Raw genomic sequence first — 21,752 nt, forward strand, 5'->3', positions numbered from 1 at the left:
AATACTGGCTTAGAAGAGGAAGTATTTCTTCTTTGAATTTTTTAAATAATTTTTAAAGAACTGCTACTAAAACATCTTTTTTTATTTCATTAATTTTACTTGTTCTAATTAGTTGTACATTAGAAAATCTTTAAGTACTTCTTTAGGTCAGCAGAACGCACCAGTGAAGCCACCTGCTTTGAAGTCCTTACCTGTGGAGTCTGACTTCTAGGCCCCTTTAAGGCCATTCCTCTTGCTCAACCCCTTTTGCTTTCCCTGTGTGTGGGTCACATGTTCCCATCCATTTAAATGTGCCATCCTATTTTGCTGAAAAGTAGACACTTTAGATGACATATTATAACATAACTGGATACTGATACCCTAACCACAACTTACTGGTTTTGGTGTGTGATTGTTTACTTTTTTACTTTTTAATGCTTATGGGGCCAGCTGGGTGAGGTCTTTTCCCTAGTATACAGCTCTCCTTCTGAGAGGATCTGGGCATGTGCAGTCTGGGTTGCTCATATTGGTAGTGCTCTCAGCTGTCAGTCTCCCACTAGTTGCTACCTGATTGCTGTTGCTTATGGCAAGGTCCGGGCATAAATTACTCAAAGTCTCTTCCTTTGTGGTGGCAGGATATTGCCAGTCTTGGAAGATGCTTTAGCCCTATTTGAGCTCTTCTTAACTGTCTCTTTTCCTGACTTCATCTGTGAAGCTTTTGACTCATAACATTTTCCATTTTGCTTTGAGTATCATGGCGCTACCAATCTTCTCAAAATTGATCACCACCACCATTTCTTGTGCGCTCAGTCATGTCTTCACTCATGCATTACCTCAACATCCATTCCAAAAGAGTCAGCACCCTTAGGGAGATCTCTGGAGTTCTCTATCTCTGACACCTATTTGTTCATCCAGACCAAAAATCTGTATAATTCATCACTGTACCAGAGTTGAGGGTGGGAAAGTGATTACCTTTCCCCCATAGTGATATCCCTGCTCTATGAGCAATGCTTTGGGTAGAGACAGTAGCACGTGGTATTCATGACTTGCCCCTCCCACCATGAAACTTATGCCCTGCGCACAAGGTAAGGAAGTGGTATTCAGGATCTAACATTTTTAAGTTGCCATTGTCGCAGTGAGTTTAGAGCTGACTGGGGAAGGGAGAGAGAACCTCTGGCCTGCACTTGCCTAGAACAGTTTATGTAATGTGGCATTGAGCTGCAGGCATAAGAGATGACGATGGTCACTCCTTCTTGGATTGAAACCATTGCCCTGGACTGGGAACTAGGTGGGCAGAGAGGGTTTTTTTGTTTGTTTGTTTTGTTTTGTTTTGTTTTTAACCAGGGATTCAATCCAGGGGCTTAACCCACTGAGCCACATTCCAGCCCTTTTTCATTTTTTTTTAATTTTGAGGCAGGGTCTCACTGAGTTGCTTAGGGCCTCACTAAGTTGCTAAAGCTGGCTTTGAACTTGTGATTCTCCTCTCTCAGCCTCCCAAGCCACTGGGATTACAGGCATAATCTGGCTTGAGACTGTATTCTTGAGTGCACCTGCCCAGAGTGTAGCTTCAGACAAAGTAAGATGGGGAGAGGTATGTAAGTGGGACAAGAATCAAATGCACAGACTCTCACTTTCTCACCCAGATTATATAGATGTTTTGAATAACAAAAATTTCCAGAGACTTTACAGGGCTGTTGTGATTTTCAGTACTTAAACTGTGTTTCACACGGTGGAGAGTCTGTCACCCTCCTCAGACTGGTGTCTCATCACACTTGTTCTGGAAATTAACTAACATAATCCACTTCAAATTCTTAAGATATAACCTTCCCTCTTCTAGAGGCTAAAAACATAACAATCTCAGTTCTTCGTTTTCATAGATTTTTCTACTGTTTGATGGTGACATAATTACACAACCCTGTGCAATAATCTACATAAAATTATTTTAAATTGATACACATTTTATAAAGTTCTTAAATCTGAATTGTACAGCTGGATGAGTTTTGAGAAATTTATACAAATGTGTGACTGTTACCCAAAGCAAGATCTGTACCATGTCCATTACTACTGAAGGTTCCCACATATACTAAATGATTATAGCAAATGAATCAAATTTACTTATAGTAAATAGCCTACCACGATGGAGCCAAACACTGATTCTGATTATTGTAGGACAGGATATTTTGAATGTATCTTTGGACTCAATAGAAATGAAATTATATAGTATTCATATCTTTTAAACTTTTTTCATTAAATATGCTTCTGCAGTTCATTCGTGTTGTTTCCTGTGTAAGCAGACCATTCCTTTTTATTGTAGAAAAGTATTCCTTTGTATGGAGATAGCACATCAATTCACATTTTCACCTCTTGACTGGCGTGTAGGTCATTTCTAGTGTTTGGCTATTAGGAATATAGCTGCTATAAAAATTCATGTACAAATCTTTCTGTGGAAATAAATTTTCTTTTCTCTTATGTAAATATCTAGAGATGAAATTTGACTTTTTAATTTCAGTTATTCTAATGCATATGCAGCAGCATTTCATCACGGATTTAATTTGCATTTCCCAGAAAACTAATAGTGTTGAGCCCTTTTGGAAGAGTTGCTTCACATTTTTGCCAAGTCTTTTATCCATTTTAACTGGTTTGTTTGTCTATCATTATTAGGTGCACAAAATGTTTAGAATTATTATAGTCTCATTGCTCATTAACTTATTCATCATTATGAAATTACCATTTATTCCTGGTAATATGCTGTAAAATCTCCGTGTGTATGTCTAATATAAATATAGCTACCAGAACACTCTTCTGATGGATGTTAGCAGAGTATATCTTTTTCTATGCCTTTACTTTTAACATCTTCTGTCTTCAGAATTAAAGTGTTTTTTTCTTTAGAGAGACTATAGTTAGGTTTTGCCTTTTTAAAATCCAATTTGACAACCTCTGGCTTCTAATTGCAGCATTTAGGTCATTACATTTAATGTGGACATTAGCATGTTTGGATTTATATCTATCATCCTCATTATCTTTTAGCTGCCCCATGTAATCTTTATTTCCCTTTTTCTCTTTTTATGTCTACTTTTAAAACACCATTTCTCTCTTTTGTGGACTTGTTAGCTATTCCTCTTTTTTTGTGTGGTTGCCTTAGGGTTTAAAATCTATCTACAATTTATCGCAATCAAATTTCCAGTGATATTAGTCAACCTCCTATAAAGGATAAGGAAATTTGCAATTAATATAATCCTATTTCTTCCTCCCCCACCTTTGTACCCTTTCTATCATACAATTTTAACGTAACCTGCTATAAATATCACACATCATTGTTATATTTTTGTTTAAACAGTCAATTCCCTTCTAAAGAGACTTAAATAATAAAGGAAAATATTGTATATTTACTCATGTAGTTAATATTTCTGCAACCTCATTTCTCTGTGTAGATTGACACTTCTATTAGGTATCATTTCCCTTCTGCTTGAAAAGCTTTCTATTATATTACTTGTAGTTTAGATTTGCTTTAGAATTCTTCCATCTGCTCTTTGTTTAAATAAATTTTCCTTAATTTTGAAGAGCTTTTCACTAGGTTTAGAATTATAGCTTGATATGCTTTAGATTTTCTGATTTTTGTCTGTCAGAACTTTGAAATTTTTTATTTGTTCTCTTCAGTAATACATGACAGTAGAATGTATTTTGACATCTCATACATTCATGGAGTGTCAATTCCCATTTTTGTGGTTGTACATGATATGGAGTTACACTGGTCACGTATTCATGTAAGAACATAGGACAGTGATGTCCGATTCACTCTACTGTCTTTCCCATTCCCGTCCCCCATCTCCTACCCCCTTGTTGAATCCAGTATCAGTACTTTAAAGATCCTCCATTATCTACACATTTGCATGAGTTTTTTTGCATGAGTTTTATTATATATGTTGCTGCAATTCATGTCCTTGTTCTGTATACAAAATGGGTTTTTTCTCTGACTGCTCTTTGAGATGTTTTCCTTTATTACTACTTTAAGGCAATGTGATCATGATGTTCTTTGTAACTTTGTAACTTTCTTGATGCTTCTTTCACTTGGGTGCCATTGAGCTTGTGGGATCTGTAGATTTATACTTTACATCAAAATCAGAATTTTTTTCTAGCAATTATTTCTGGAAGTTTTTTCTGTTACCCTTTCTTTCCTCTTTATTTTGCCAAATGTGCTTAACTGTAAATATAGTGACTTGAAGTCTGTCCTACAACTAAGTGTTGTGTTTTTTATTAATTTTAGTCTTTTTTACTTGTGTTTCATAACAAATAGTTTTAATTCTATGCCTTGAAATTTACTGATCTTTTATTATGCAATATCTATACTTAATTATTCCATGTAGCTTTTTTTTCATTATACATACAGTAGAATTTATAACAAGATTTTTGATTTGGATCTTCTAGATGTCTCCCTTATTTCCAATGAATTTTCAAACACAATAGAAATATGCTATAATAACTGTTTTAATGTCTTTTCCAGATAATACTAACATCTGTGTCACTTCTAGACTAGCTTCAATTGGATGGTTTTTCTCTGTATTATGGATCATATTTTTCACTTCTTTGCATTTTGTGTGAGTGTGTATGTATGTGTGTGAATTTTACCTTGTTCAGTGGTAGACAGGTTTATTTTCTATAAATACCCTTGCACTTTGTTCTGAAATTCAATTAAGCTATTTTCAAATAGTTTCATCCTTTGGATTGTGACTGCTGGATTGTGGGTGAGACCAAAGCAGCTCTCATTCTAGGAATAGCTGTTCACCAATACTGAGGCAAGGCCACTCAGTATGCTTTGTCCAATACCATGTGAATCACGAGGTTTTCTAGCCTGCTGGTGGGAACAGCACTAATCCCAGCACTACATGTGGGCAAGACACTCTGAGCTCATCCTTTTATGTGTTTCTATTTACCCCCAGGCTTCATACTCCTAAACAGATAAGCGCTCAGCTGAAGGCTCAGGGAAGGATCTCTGCAGATTTCCCGAGTTCTATCTTTGTACAGCTCTCTCCTTTCCGGTTTCACATCTTGCAAACTCTAGTGACCTCTGTCTCCCGAGCACTCATAGGTATGTCTTCAATCCGGGAAGTTTGCTTCCATATGCTTCAGGCTGGACTGTCTCTCATAGAAACCTATGTCCCATTTTCAGGCAACACTGTTCTTTGTGAACTGATGTTGAGGTCTTAAAAACCTCCTTTTCATCAATGTTGCCCTGTTTTAAATTTTTCAAACAAGAAGATAAATCTTGTTCTTGATAGCTCATTGTGGATGGTAATGTTGGTCAGTCTTGTTATTAAAAGTTACATGAATTCTCTCCCTCTCTCTCTCACTCTCTCTCTCTCTCTCTCTCTCTCTCTCTCTCTCTCTCTCTCTCTCTCTTTCATAATAACTTGTTCTGTACTCACCCTTATGGTGATGGTGTGCAATGATATGGTGTCTATGTGATGAGATTAAGTAATGTGAATGTGACTTATCATTAGACTACTATGTCCCTGGAGGGACTAAATCAGGATAGCACAAGATTTCATCATGCTACCAAAATGGCATGCAATTTCAAACTTATGAATTGTTTACTTCTGGATTTTTTTAATTTAATATTTTTAAAGTACAGATAAAGGAATCTGTTATGTCCATGTTTCTTTTACTTGAGTCAGGGCCGGGCCTGTTGACTCACTGCTAGCAAATAAAATATGTTAAAAATGAGGTGGTCTCAGTCTTTAAATCAAGTTATAAAAAGACTACAACTTCCATGTTGGACGTTCTCTCTCAACCTCTCAGATAACCCACCTTGGGGAAGGCCAGCTACTTTGAGGGGAGGTTGTTCAGTAGAGAGAATCATAAGAGAAGAAATTAGAACTTAAGACAATCATGAGCTCAAGTCAGAAGCAGGTGTCTCCCAAGTCAGCCTGAGACCATTGCGTGGGTAATGCCTAGCCTATAACCTCATGAGAGATGTTAGGCCTAGGTCACCCCACACCCAATCTCCAACTCATAGAACTGTGAAATGACATGTTTATTCTTACAAGTATCTACATGTTGGGGTAATTGTCATGGAACAGATTACTTATATAGTCAGTGACATCTATAACTCTTGGCACTTGCCAACCAAATCAACAGTCATATTCCTTTTACCATTACTATTTTCACTATTTCCATGACCAGGATTGTATATTTATTGAAAACTCCCAAAGTTCTACTCTATTAGACCTATTTGCCATCCTATACAGGCTCCAAGTGCTATGAAAATTACTTTACATGTTAATAATTCAGAAGCAAAGTATAGAAGCGATAGAAGGGTCATTTGATTCAGACAGATCCCAATTCAGAGCCCAGTCTCTCTATTCCCTAGTGTGACACTGATCAGATCAAATAATCTCTTGGAGCCTGGGTTTTGGTATTAGCAAAGTGTCGAGCAGTGGTGAAACAAGAAAAGTACATGATGCAATTAGACCAAGAACCAAAAGCAACAAGCCTAGCTGGGGAACTTCAGAGAAAGCACTCTAGCAGAAATGTTTAAGCAAACTTAAGAAGGATGGATAGAGGTTACCAAGCAAAACTGGGAAGGAATAGTGTTCTCGGCACCAGTGATAGCTTGTAAATAGGACTGGTATGTTTGACAGGATGAAAAATTACATGATTGAAGAGGAAAGCAGCAAAAATTGACAGGGTTCAGATCACATTTTTGATTGCAGAAAAATCTTAGACTTCTTTATAAGAACATGTAGAACCCATTGAGGGTTTAAAACAGGGGTAGTGAAATAGATTTATATTTTGAAATATGCTATCTCCAGGAAAAACCAGAGGTCAGCAGGCTACTTTGCAAAGGGCAAGGTAGCAAATGTTTTCTACTTTTTAATCCATGTAGTATAAATCACAGCTATTCAGTTATTTTATTGCAGCACAAAAGAAAACATAGACAATATTTAATAAATGGGCCAGTTAAATTTCAATTTACAGACAACAGGCAGCATTTAGCCTATAGGAGTTAATTTGCCAATTCCTGCTATAAACTTTAGAGGAGGAAGCCAAGCATAGAGATGAGAAAATATCTGGGAAAATATCTATATTTAATTACATAATTCAATCTTTTAGCAAATTTATAGGGAATGTTTTCTATGGGCAAATGTACTTTCAGATGTTTGGGACACAGTGATGACAGGACAGACAGTTCCTTTGCTGGTGGGGATTGCAGTGCAGTGAATTAGAATAATGAATAAGTGTGGTTAGCTGAAATTCATCAAATGTGCATAAATCATCATCAGTGTAATGATGCAATTTAATATTTAATATAACTTTTTATTAAAAGACATTTAAAAAAAAACAATGTCAAGCACAAATTTACTGAAGATTGAAGAGAAAGATTTACAGAAATTACAGAATGTTCCAGGTAAATTAATTTAATGTAGAATTTAAGAAACATCCTCCTGTCTGGTATTTCCTATGCATACTGTCGTCTGACATTGGCAATACCCTTTAAAGGTGGCTGTTACTGTTCCCTTTTTACACATGTTAAAATCTGACCTAAAGAAGTCTGATCACTTCCTAGGTCACGGAGAGCTGGGAGTTAGACTGTAAAGATGGCTCTGGCCCTTCCTTTCACTTGCCTGTTGGGGGAATAACATAGACAGAGCAGCAGTGCTGGAAGCTGGAGTTTCATAGCAGGGAAATGAGTAAAGAGGTTGAGATGAGCTCTTGAGAAGCCCACAGACAACCCGGGCCAAGCCTGGGAACTGGAGTCCAGAATCCCAAAGTCCACTTCCTGCTTCTGATCACGCTCCCAAGAGAGCTGCCCCAGCTGTTCCTGAGGGGAAGGCAGGCTGAGAGAATCTTTTAAAACCCAAGCCCTTGTAATAAATTTAGTGTTCAGGGGAGGAAGAGAAGGAAAAAGAAGAAATTGTTGGCTTAAGAAAGTAATGTTTCCCTTTCATCAGATCAAGGGCAGTGGACAGAGGAAGAGAGTAAATCCAGTCACTTTGACTGCTGGCCCCCCAGGCGACGCAGGCCCCGTTTGCCCTGCAAGCTCACTGGGCCCACTTTGAGGGATTCCGTCATGCCCAGAGTAACATGGCTGTACAAGGAAGGCTTCTGTTTCCCCTAATGAGTTGATTATATCCTGTCAGAAGAATCGTAAGGCCATCAAATGTCAAGTCAATTTTCTCAAACATATTATTTTCATAGCAGCTGGGCCTGACTAACTCTTGAAACAGAGCATCCCATTGTTAGGTTTTACTGAGAATGTTAGAGTGAAACTCAATTAAGAGAGAAAGAAAAAAATCATATAGGACACATGATCCTGATTCATGCAAGTTTATAATTTGCTATTTAAAGGCCAGTTTTGTGAAGATGATTTGGTCACTTAGTTCACAATTAACTCATAATGTCAGAGGAAATAGATGTGGATTGTGTAGCTTGCCCACAGGAGCCAATTGCTGGAAAGGCAGGCTGGGCTTCTCTTCAGTTACTGACTACAGTGGAAAGATGAACTCGGAAATGGGAGGTGCTGAATTCTAATCCTGACCTGTCCAACACATGCTCCTGAGTGGATCTGGCATACAGTCCCAAAGGACAAGTATAAAACTGAGATAAAGCATACAGACTTTAGAATCAGAGGAGCAGAGTCTCAGCTACCTATGTGTTGAGATCTTGTGCATAGTCATGAATTGGGCACACCAGTAAGTAGGTAAGAATTACTGCAGAAATTGGGTGGCATTAGGTCCCTCTCACAATGGTACACATTAAGTGTTCAATCATGGTAGAAGCCATGGTAGCAATGATAATAGCATGAAAATGGAGAAAGAAGAGATATTAGTAAAGCATGTGTCTCAGGTCAATTAGGGACTATGAACCAGGAGTCGTGAAATCTGAAGCAAAAACTAAAAAGCAGCTCCCGATTTCCACTTATTAATGTAACATTGGACAAGTTTCACAACACATAATATCAGGTGTGACATATCAGGAAACTGGATTTCATTTTAAAAATTAGAGCATGTCTCCCCCCCCACTCAAACCCAATTATCATCACCAAATTTTGTGGTGGATAATCTATTTTGTTTTCACTTACTTTCATTTTTTTTTTTTTTGCATTTCAGTTGGAGGTGTGATAGGCAGAATTTTAAAATAAACTCCATGATCCCTGGCCCCTGGTACATTCATATCTCCCTTTTGTCCAAACACTGTGATGTCACTGTGAAGCGATTTCATGGATGTCACCAAAGTCCCGTCCCACATCAGTTGACTTTCAGAGAAACCAAGTATGAAGATGGGCCTGACCTAAACATTTGCACCTTTTGCAAAAAGAGAGTTTTCTCAAGTTGGAAGCAGGAAAATCAGAGTCAAAGTGTGAGTGGTTAGGCACATCGCTGCTTGCTTGAGGATGGAAGGAAACGGCGAGGGATTCAAGAGACCACCACAAGCCGAGAGCTGACAGCCAGCAGGGAAACAGGAACTAGGTTCCACAACCATTAAGATTTGAATTCTGTCAACAAGAAGGAGCTTGAAGGATTTCATTTTAATGAATCCAGAAATGAGAATTCCTCTTAATGCCAGCCTCGTGGTGTCCTGTACAGAGAATCCAGGCATGTACTGGGATTCTGACCTAGAGAACTGTGATCTAATTAACACATGTTGTTTTAAGTCACTAGTTCTGTCACATAGTGATAGAAAACTCATACAGGTTGAGAAAAAACAAATACTAAAAGTTTTATTAAGTGCTCAGGCCTTTGAATAAGCCAAGTTTAGATAGAGAAAATTTAGGTAAGGAAAGTTTGACAGTAACCCTCACACTAATGTCTCATGTTAAAGATGTACTTGTGCACACACACACACAATTATATTCACAACTTTATCTCAGTAATGGAGACCGCAGGCCATTTCAGCAAGTCAAGTGAAGTTGATAGAGGCTGATGGTCTGAATTAAGGAAGTGGCAGGTAAATGACAAGAACAGAGAATCAAGAATTGTTAACATGGGACTCTTCGGCACTTGGTTAGACATAGGGGGTGAGGCAAAGTGCAGTCAAAGGCAGGGTCCAGATATCTGAGATAGGAAATGAGATGGATTAGAATGCCAATCAGGAGAAGAGCATCCAGGAGACAGAAACCATTTGTTTGGAGGATGGGGAAGAGGTGGAAAGTTCAGGGTTTGGTTTTGGTTCAGAGTTTGATTTTAGGTGCTTATGGGAAAACCTAATGGATACATGGAGTGGGGTGTTGTCTATATGGTAATCTAGGAAAGCCAGATTTGACTCCATCCCCTCTTAATTTTGAAGATTGTAAACACCAAATGACCCATATGCAGCATCACAAATTTCTAACCATCTTTTTTTTTTGTCAGAGCATTATATTTATACATAGTGTTTTGGTTCATTTTGACAAAATAATACATGCAAGGATTACCAAATTCTTTCCCTAATTCTTCCGTCAGTTAGTGGAAGTTGGGAAGCTTCTGTAGAAGCAGTTCATAGGAACTGCTGCATCCTAATCAGCCCTGCTCTCTCTCTTCAGAGAGATGAATGGCTGGCACCGGGACTGGCATTTTAAGAGAGGTGAATATAAAAAGCACTGAGAGATCATAAAGTCCCAAAGAGAGTTGAACAAGGAATAAGACATGATTTTTCTGGTTTCACACCTATTTTTCATATTCTTCAATAGTTAATAAGAATAGACATTACTTACATTTTGAAGTTAAGATGGGAAAAATAAGTTGGCGAATCAAGCTTGCCTTAGAAAAGAGATGAACTTATTAGAGATGTGCTCATTTGTGCTTTCCCTCTTGAGTCATGTAAAAATAAAAGTGACATGACGGTCCTGTAGCTTTAGTAAAATAGTGAACACAACACCTTCCATTAGGAAATTTCTACCTAGGTTTTATTTTGTGAATCCATTTATTGAACTAACATTAATCCATCAAGTAAGGAGAAAAGAATGGCAATTGGAGACAGAAAAATATTGGATATAGACACAGGAGACCAGAGTTGCACAGAGCCAGATTTACATTTTTCTTAAAATATTTACCAGATTTTTTAATTTGTTCTAATTAGTTGTACATGACAGTAGAATGCATTTATAAATGTTGATAAATCATACATAAATGGAGTGTAATTTCTCATTTTTCTGATTGTACATATTAAAGAATTACATTGGCCAGGTAGTCATATATGTCCATGAGGTAATAATGTCTGTTTCACTTGACCATCCTTCCTATCCCCATGCCCTCCCCTCCCTTCACTCCCCACTGCCTAATATAAACTAACTCTATTCCTCTCTAGTGCCCCCCCTTATTGTGAATTAGCATAGGCATATAAGAGAAAACATAAAACTTTTGGTTTTTTGGGGATTTAGCTTATTTCACTTAGCATGATATTCCCCAACTCTGTCCATTTACCAGCAAAGGCCATTATTCAGCTTCTTTAAAGCTGAATTTTATATATATATATATATATATATATATATATATATATATATATATATATATTGCATTTTCTTTATCTATTCATCTGTTGAAAGGCATCTAGGTTGGTTCCATACTTTTGCTCTTGTGAATTGAGCTGCTATAAATATTGATATGGCTATGTCACTATCGTATGTTGATTTTAAGACCTTTGGATACAAACTGAGGAGTGGGATAGTTGGGTCAAATGGTGGTTCCATTCCAAGTTTTCTGAGGAATCTCCATACTGCTTTCCATAATGGTTGCACCAATTTACATTCCCACCAGCAATGTGTGGGTGCACTTTTTCCCCCACATCCTCACCAACATTTATTGTTGCTTGTATTCTTGATAATTGCCATTCTGACTGAAGTGAGATGAAATCTTAGTTTTCATTTGCATTTTTCTAATTACTAGAGATGATGAACATTTTTTCATATATTTGTCAATCAATTATATATCTTCTGTGAAGTGTCTGTTCAGTTCCTTAGCTTATTTATTGATTGGGTTATTTGTTTTATTTGGTGTTAAGTTTTTTGAGTTCTTATATATCCTAGAGATTAATACTTTATTTAAGGTGCATGTGGTAAAGATTTTTCCCTCAATCTGGAAACTCTCTCTTCACTTTATTATTTCTTTTGCTGAGAAGATTTTTAGTTTGAATACAACCCATTTATTGATTCTTGATTTAACTTCTTGCGTTTTAGGAGTCTTGTTAAGAAAGTCAGATCCTAGGCCAACATGGTTAAGATTTGGGCCTACTTTTTCTTCTAGTAGGCACAGGGTCTCTGTTCTAGTGCCTAAGTCTTTGAATCACTTTGAGATGAGTTTCAAGCAGGGTGAGAGAGAATGGTCTAATTTCTTTTTGTGACCATTTGTTGAATAGGCTATCTTTTCCCCAGTGAATGTTTTTGGCCCCTTTGTACAGTATGAGGTAACTGTATTTATGTGGGTTTGTGTCTGTGTCTTCTATTCTGTACCCTTGATCTACATGTCTGTTTTGGTGCCAATACTATGCTGTTTTTACTACTGTTGCTTTGTAGTATAGTTTGAGATCTGGCATTGTGATGCCTCTGGCTTTACTTTTCTTGCTAAGGATTGCTTTGGCTATTTTGGTTCTCTTATTTTTTCCAAATGAATTTCATGATTGCTTTTTCTAGTTCTATGTAGAATGTCATTGGGATTTTAATAGTAAATGAATTAAATTCATATAACACTTTTGGTAGTATGACCATTTTGACAATACTAATTCTGCCTATCCTGAGGCATGGGAGGTCTTTCCATTTTCTAAGGTCTTCTTCAATTTCTTTCTTTACTGTTATGCAGTTTTCTTTGTAGAAGTCTTTCACCTCTTTTGTTAGATTGATTCCCAAGTTGTTTTTTTTTTCCCTGAGGTTACTGTGAATGGGTAGTTTACCTCTCTTTCAGTGGATTAATTACTGATGTATGGGAATGCATTTGATTTATGGGTATTGATTTTATATCCTGCTAATTTGCTCAATTTATTTATTAGTTTACAAGTTTTTTGATGAAATTTTTTGGACTATTTACTAGATTTTAAACTGTGATAAACTATGCTTTCTACATACTATTTTTCTCATCTCTGAAATGGGAGAATAATGTAACTCAGCTCATATGGTTGATGTCAGTATTCAGTGAAATAAGCATATAGAGACTTTTGCACAGCACTGGCACATTCACTTGATAAATATCAGTTATTTTATCATCATTTTTATCATGATTGCTTGTATTCACTCCCTATATGAACAGCTTATGACATATTATTATCCTTTAGGACTAAGTGTAAAATTATATTACATCGACCTCATATATATTGAGATTAAACATTTGCAGACAGAAACAATTGGTAAGCAGTATTTTTCAATTAGTTAATATGCACCAATTATATATTCCAAGTATTTCTGTGACATTTCTGCAACAAACCTGTGTATAAAATCAGGTTTTAAATAGAACTAATCTATTTCAAAACACATCTAAGCACTCTAATGTGATACACATTCAAATTAACTACCTTATGTATGTATAAATATATTAATTTAGATGTACTTTTTCCAAAATATTAAACTCATCAACTATGTCATATTTGAGTCTCCAATACATGGCTCAGAGACTGCTTCTATCACGCCTAGCATGTGTGTTAAACCTATAAACTAATCCATGTACCTGAATCACAATAATCCTGCATATTAGGGAGCCTAGGATAATCTAAGCCTAGATGCTTCTTAAATTTTATATAAATTAGGGACATCAACATATAGCTTCAAGCCTTAGCCAATGACTGTTTTGCCACAGGTAATATTTATTGAGTGTTTTTCCATGGGTGAAGCACTTTGGCAAACATTTACTATGCATTTAATCCTCAATACCTTTTTTGAATTGAGCATTATAATTATTGCTTTCATTTTACAATAATAAAACTGAGATTTAAGAATGCTAAATGTAAATCATATTTGTAATAAAAGGCAGGATTGAACCAGGAATCACATATGATTTTCCTACCGACTCCAAAATTCCTGGTCTTAAAGTCACATTTTTTTCTATGCATTTCTCTTCCACCCTTCAATTTGTGTTATTTTATAATTAATTCAGTATTCATTAATTTGTTGGGTTGGGTATTACTTTAAAATTACTTGAGATGTTTATTGAATAGGTCAAATGTACAAGAGCAAGAAGGAGAAACAAAGATGGAGGAAACCAATGGGATTAGGGAAGAAGAGTCTTGAGTGGCCTTGAAGGCTGTTTTTGCAGACACTGTCCCACACCCATCAGTACCTGGGACACCTTCCCTCTTTGCCAACAGAACCTGGATTTTGTTATGAGTAGTGATGTGGTCACTCCTGGGTGTTTGATCATTATTGGCCTAAGTCAATCATTATCATCTTATTTTTTATTTTTCTTGCTGCTAGGTTAGTCAAATTTTAGCCTATGATATATCTGAACATATTTTCAAGCATGCTTTGTTTTTCCTGACAAAAAGGATGGTCAGGGCTGTGTTTTTCTACGATCGTGGAAATGCCGCCTGAAGCTTCAGTAACTACCTAAGCCCACTAGAGAAAAGTCAAGTAAATCATAGCTAAACGTGGATAGAATTAAACCACTGAACTGGTACCACCTCCAAGCTTCTTGTGATGTGAGAAAATGCCACTATTAGTCACACTTTCTGTTACTTGGATCCAAACTCATTTCTATCTGGTAAAATTACATAAGTTACAGATAAATAGAAAGTGGTAAATACTGAAGAATGTGAGACATCATAAGTCAACGAAAGTTTTAGGTTTTATTTTTTAGAAAGTTTTAGGTTGCATTTTTATTTGGGTTGTTTTTCCTCCCATATTTACATAAGTTTTTCCAGCAATGGTGATATGTTCCTTGAGAGATGAAAATTAGTTCCATAAATGACCCAATAACAGATGTATTCAGCTTCATATTTAGAAGAGGATTCTATGCCATAATAAGCACATAGCTTAATACCTCAGAGTACTGCCTGATGGCAGAACCAACCAAAGGCTGTGTGGAAAACTGACTTTGGCCCTTTGCATGAGTCCATTTCTCAGCCCTTGGGACCTCAGCATGTAACTGGCACAATAAAATTTCAATGCAATATACTCAGCTCCAAAGGATTCCATTTCTACTAGGAGTTTGCCTAATGAAAAACTGAACACCCCACTAAGACATTTGCTATGTGCAAGTGTTAAAACAGTGATTAAAGCTGAACATTAACAGCATTCCCCACTTGTGCTGTAATTCTGGATTAAATAACAACGTGTGGATTTTATAAACAGCAACTGTTCATTTTTGTGGTTGGTTGTTCACTGGATGTGCCCAAGAACCATCTAAATAAGTGGGTGACAACACGATTGAACACAGGGAGCAGCAGTGTTCCCTGGAACATGCAAAACCAAGTCCTCCTGAAACTGGGAAGGGGACCAGAAGAGTGCCCATACCGAGAACAAGGGCCAAAGCCCCACAAAAATACATGTGCATTTTCTTGTGAGCTGACTGCTTTCCGAGAGCATTTTGCAGATAGTCAGCCACGCCATTTTGCTCCAAGAATATCAATGCCACAATAAAATATTTTAGAATGGTGTTGTCTCAAAGTAAATCACTTTTAGAAGGTACATGTTGAGCAATAAGAGTACTTGTCATATTAAAAACCATTGTTTTATCTATCTATGCTCCAAAACAAAACATTTCACCTCTGACTGATATAAGACCTATTATTTCATGGGATGATAGAGTATTTTTAGAGATCTTTTTGTAATGGTAGTGCTGAGAATCAAAGGGAATGTAATTGTCTAAAACTGTATCCCAGAGACAATTTATGAACCTTGAGAGATGAAAATAATTCACCAGGGAGATGAAAAAAATGAGCAAAGTCACCAGATACTGCACATAGATTATATCTTAGGGAAGAAGTAGTGGAGATACAGTTATATATGGGAGAAAGATCATTTACACTACTGAAGATACTGCTTCATTATAAATATGCCTTGCATCCCCTCTTACAAAACAAAAGAAAAATAAAATGCATTGATGAGTAAATAGCAAATATTAATTGGGCATTTAATAACTACCCAGAATTGGTGAACAAAAGGGCATAAAGTATCTCCATCATTGCTTTTGGTTTATGAATTGCTGTGTAGCCCAGGGGTTGGCAAACTTTCTGTAAAGAACAGATAATAAACACTTGAGGTTTTGTAGAACAAGAGGTAACACTCAGGATACTTACCTAATGATCCATATAACATCTATAAGTTATGTAGGCATAACAACTTACATAATTTATATGATGATTTATATATCTTACTTATATAACAACCACTAAAACTGTAAAAACCTTTCTTAGATTGCAGGTTATAAAAACAAACAGGCAGAAGATCAGATTTAGCTAGTGGGCTGTCATTTGCAAATTCCCATCTATCATAAGATGTTGTATTAGAAAAGACACAATTTCATTCTCAATATATTAATTTGGTTTCATTGTCATGGAGGTAACAGGAAAGTTTTTTGAGCTCTGCTGCTCACAGGCTCCAAACTCATCTTCTGTGCTACCAAATGGCATTACCTTTGGTTGGGTTCTCCTAGAAGCTGACCCTAATGTAAGCTATTTGAGCGCAAGTAGTTTATTTGAGACCTGATACCAGCAAACATATGTAGGAAAGTTGGGACAAAATTGAAGAAGTAAGGCAGACTTTAAAGCAGATGTTATTATGTCAGTTGTTGTGGGGACCTAGAACTAATTCCACTTAAAACTCTGGGAGTAAGTGTAGACTTTACTCTGGGTGAAGGAGCTGGAGAATTCACACACCATCTTCCATCAGTCATTATTTCTCAGTGCTTTCAGTGTGCCTAATATGTGACTAGGAAAAAGAGGCTTCAGCTGCCAGGGAAAAAAAATGAAAAAAGTTCTCTAGGAAGATGGAAATTAATGCACTCAGAATCAAGAGCTTCAACTAAATGGATTTATAATATCTACATCAGAGTGACATAAAAATGACTGAATAAAATGTCTCACATGAATTAGCCTGGTCTTCAGTAAACCGTCTCTTCATTTGCTACCTATTCACTCTATCCTATTTGTTCTCGATGTCAAAACCATTTTCCTGGGGCATGCAGAGAACATCCCTCTTATGAACTACCTTCTCAGCAGGATGAAAGGTTCTGTCACTTGCTGGGTGATTTTGGTTTTTGTTCAAAATTTGTATTAGTCATGTTTCTTCGGAGAAACAAAACCAATAGTAGATAGAGTAGCAGCCAGAGAGATGGGATTTATTATGGGAATTGGCTGACATGATTATGGGTGCTGAGAAGTCCCACTATAGGCCTTCTGAAAGCTAGAGAACCAGGGAAACCAGAGGTGTCATTTAGTTGGAGTCCAAAGATCTGGGAACCAGAGGAGCCAATGGCAAAACCCCAATCTGAGGCAGAAGTCTTGGGAATCTGGGGTCTACTGGTATTAAGGTCCTGAGTCCAAAGACCCAAGAACCTGAAGATCTGATGTCCAAGTGCAGGAGAAGATAGAGTCTCTAGCTCCAGAGCATAGAGCTAATTCACCTTTCCTCTGGCTTTTTGGTCTGTACAGATCCTCACTTGATTGGATGATGCCTCTCCACATTTGAAAGCAAATCTTCCTTATTCAGTCCACTGATTTGAATACTGATCTCTTCTGGAAACACCTTCATGCACACCCAGAAATAATGTATTGCCAGTTATCTAGGTGTCCCTTAATCCAGTCAAGTGACACATCAAATTAACAATCACAATGTTTTTTTTTTGTTTTGTTTTGTTTCTTTCAGCTTGTATAATAGCACCTGAGAAATCATGTGACTTTTTTGATCAGACAGTGTGATATTAAAACTAATGTGCAAAGATCTGTTTTGTTGTAGTCACTCATGAAATGCTATTTCAATTTATTCTTCCCCTCCCACTTATCTGAGGGAACTTCTATTATTTTCCTTTCCATGCATGATTAGGAATCCTTTTGTGAACTAGAAACTAAAAATTTTGCATTGATTGGAATATGGCAGCCATTCAAACTCTCCCCTGTCTGCTCTCCAATGGGAATGGAGAATCTCAGACATAAAACCAGCTGCTTCATGGGTCACTCTGGAAAATTCCAAATTGAAGCTTTTTTGAGAAAGGAGACATTACCTCAGAACTTCCACATGTAGCTCTTATGGAGTTTCTGTTTATATGAATGAATATTTTTGCCAGATATTGGGAAAATGCTAAAGCTGGACTCTAGTGCAATGCAGGCAATTCACCTAGCCATTGGCTCATGGTATGATGAGAAATAGAGTTGAATTAAATAAATGCTCCACAAGGAATTGTGACCAGAATACATTCACCTTAAAAAGATAGAGAATTTAAAAAATGACAATTTGCTGCCATTCTCCATCTTACCAAGGTCTTTGAAAAACAGACCTGAAGTCTCAAATGATCATCTTAAATTCTAAATGACAATTGAGGGATTAGGGAATTCTAGTGTTCTTTTTAATTTGTGGACGCACAGATGGATGGATGGATGAATGCATGGATGGATGGATCAACAGATAATGGGTAGGTAGAAAGGTGAGCATTTATGATTTTTTTAAATCTCATATGTATAAATCAACAATCATAACAGAAGAGGGTTTCAGGTTTCTTGGAGAAAGGAATGCAGGATGAGTAATTGCTGGTGAAGTTTGAGGAAAAGATCATTTTGATTAAAAGAAAAACCGAAAAACATAGAGAGGACTAAAGAAAATGCAACTTCATTTCCTAAAGGAAGAACAACTACCATCCTCATCACCTGCACATGCAACAGGAAGAAAGAAGATTTTTTTTTCCAAATAAATATCAGAAGAGTTCTTAAAATTAGTTTCTGATGAATGACATTTTGTTATTAATTTATTATTCCTTTTCTTTTTAAAGACATATTTAAGTTAGAAAAATAATGGGAATATACTTGATTTTCAATTAATATAATTTTATACAATGCAACTTTTGGTTTTCATATATTCCTACTACTCTTTTCATATAAATTTGCATTTATATAATTGTAATGATAGGGTAGATATTCTTTCTTAACATTATTTTATAAATAAATTTTACCATTACCCTATTAATTATCAAATAAAATCATTCATAATATCCCTTCAAATGTATAAACCATTATTTGGTTGAACCAGTCAAATATTTCAGTACTTTTCCCATTATATATGACTTTGCAAAGAGTATTCTTATTCATATGACTTTTTTATTTCAGCTGTTTTTTTTCTTTAGGTTTCACTCCATGAGTAACATTACAAGATCAAAGGATTCAATTTTTCTTATGGTTTTTGATATGTATTAACAATTGCAACCACAAAGCAATTACTAGTTACACCAACCAGTAGTATATGGGTGTATTAATTTCATGAAGACCTGCCTGCTTTGGGTACTACTGTATTTTTTAAATTGTTGAATAACTTAATAGCTTGTTATGGTTTCAATATGAGGTGTCCCTTAAAAGCTCATATGTAGACAATGCACCTCAGAGGTAAAATGATGAGATTATGAGAGGTGTAACCTAATTGGTGGATTAATTCACTGATAGGGATTAACTGGGTGATAATTTTAGGCAGGTAGGGTGTGGTTGGAGGAAGTAGATCACTGGAGGTCTGCCTTTTAGGGTTTATGTTCTGTCCTGGAGAGTGAAAGTTTCTGCTTCCTGACTGCCATGTCTTGAGCTATTTCCTCAGCCACATCCTTCTACCATGATCTTCTGCCTTACCTCAAGCCCAGGGTTATGGAATTGGCCAACCATGAACTGAACCTCCGCTACCATGAGCCAAAATAAACTTTTCCTCCTCCTGGTTGTTCTTGTCAGGTCTCTCATTCACAACAACAAAAAGCTGACTAAAACACAGGTATATACAATAATCTGAAATTTTTTAACTGTAATGAACTATCCCACTACTACTAACGGATCCCACATAGAAGCTGTGGAGATGAGTCCTTTAATAAATACTTCTTGAGCATTAACTTTGCTCTCACACCATGTAGCAAGAGCAGCAGAGCAAAAGAAGCACAAAGAGGAGAGACTTACTGGGGCTCTGAACCCATAAGGTTTTTTTGAGCCCTGGTTAGGATTTTGGCTTTAATTCTAAATGCTATGGAGAGCCGTCGCAAGGCAAATGAACCATTTCATTCAATTCTTGTCCTTTGGGAATCTTTAAAAAATCTTAATAAAGAGGTTAAAATCAGGGGAAACTCTCCATCCCCCAAAAAACGGTCCCTAGCGTGCCCCACCCCTCAGCATTATGCACAGATAGGAATATCATGACCAGTCTTTGGAGATACTGCTGGTCACCTTTCAATAGGACAGGAAGAAGAGAGGTTCTTCCTGAGCAGGAAAGAGGGCTAGGTATCCTGTGAATCTGTTCTCGTTTTATCTTGATAGCAATCCTGTAAGGCCTGATCCCATTTCTAGCTATGAGGAAACTGAGGCTCCATGTGCTACCTTTGGGAAGGCCTATTTATCTTCCTTAAAAAGAGAGAAAAGGTTGGACCACTCTCAAGGAGCTTTGACAGCATCAGAAGCATTTTCACACTGTCTCCCATGTTCAAGTTCTCCGTCTACCTTCACTGATTTTATCATGTGGACACTGAAACCTCTTTCTTATCATTCACAAAGTCGGTCCATTGGGTAAACAAGTCACCACTTAGGACTTTCTCCCCACTTATGTGTGTTTGGAACTTCCAAAGGAGACTGGGTCGATTCCAGAAGAGTTCATCCACTAAAAAGAGAATATGTGAAATCCAAATCTATTGTGTTCTATGATTTTGAATGTATCATCTTTCTCCCTGGGTTTCAGTTCCTCAAATGTGCAATGGGGGGATAGGATGATAAACCAACCAGAGGATCTGCAAGGATCACTCCTGCTTTAATGACCTATAACAAAGCTTTCCCAGTGGACACTGTTAGAAGCAGAAAGGGACAAGCTTGAGAGCTCTTTCTCCCCAGAAATGTTATTCTACGGTCTCAGTTTCCTGGAACAACTGATGAGTGTGGTAATAGAATCCATGGAGAAAAACTTTATGTGGCTAATATTCCAAAGCCTTCTAAGTGCAGTAATAACCAGAGCACATCTTGGTGACACAGAAATTATGAGGCAGAGACCATAATAATAACTCATGTCTGCTTCTGTTCACCACTGACAAGAGATGCTTCTACTCCCAAGATACCAAGGCAGCAGAAAAAGAAGCAACTCCACCAGTTGCCAACACATCTATTTTGCTTAATGCTGCTTTTCCCTTTTCTTTTCTGTCTTGCCACCCACAAAAGTGAAACCCAATCATCTGCAGAGGCTGCCCTGTGTCTAAGAGTAAGTGGTGGTTAATTAACTGCAACATATGAAGCTAGGCATCATGGATATTCCACACTAGAAAGCAAACTCCTCTTCATTACGTGTCTTTGGTTTACAATAACAAACATTCAATAATCGGAAAGGAATTCTGAAGACATCACATTTACAAATTGTTTCCCAGACTCTGAAAATTTCAAGGAAACTGGGTAATCATGTAAGCCACTCTCACATCCTGCCCTCTCCCTGTATCACCATTTCATGCCACCTGAAATAATCCCTGGAAGAGTCATATCTAACCTCTACTGAAGCCACCAACAGACCTTTATTTTATGATTCACCCCACAGTATTTTCTGCCACAGCTCTAGTTATTCAAATGAAGTATGCTACCTTCAGCCAGTTGGAACAAGGCAGGGAGCCTTTCTTCTGTGACTGCAGGACTGTTCTTCAAGGATGTGTAGTGAGCTGCAAACATCTTCT

General features: G+C 37.0%; 1 long non-coding RNA gene across 1 annotated transcript in view; it reads right to left on the minus strand.

Moving 5' to 3' along the window:
* Positions 1-200: 200 nt before the first annotated feature.
* Positions 201-21,752, minus strand: part of LOC306645156 — a 236,852-nt gene continuing 215,300 nt past the window's right edge. The window contains exon 3 of the long non-coding RNA XR_013759556.1: positions 201-306. This is a non-coding gene — a long non-coding RNA (uncharacterized lncRNA). The remainder of the gene's footprint in view (positions 307-21,752) is intronic.

Source organism: Sciurus vulgaris, assembly GCF_902686455.1.
Source record: "Sciurus vulgaris genome assembly, chromosome: 1".
Classification (NCBI taxonomy): Eukaryota; Metazoa; Chordata; class Mammalia; order Rodentia; family Sciuridae; genus Sciurus; species Sciurus vulgaris.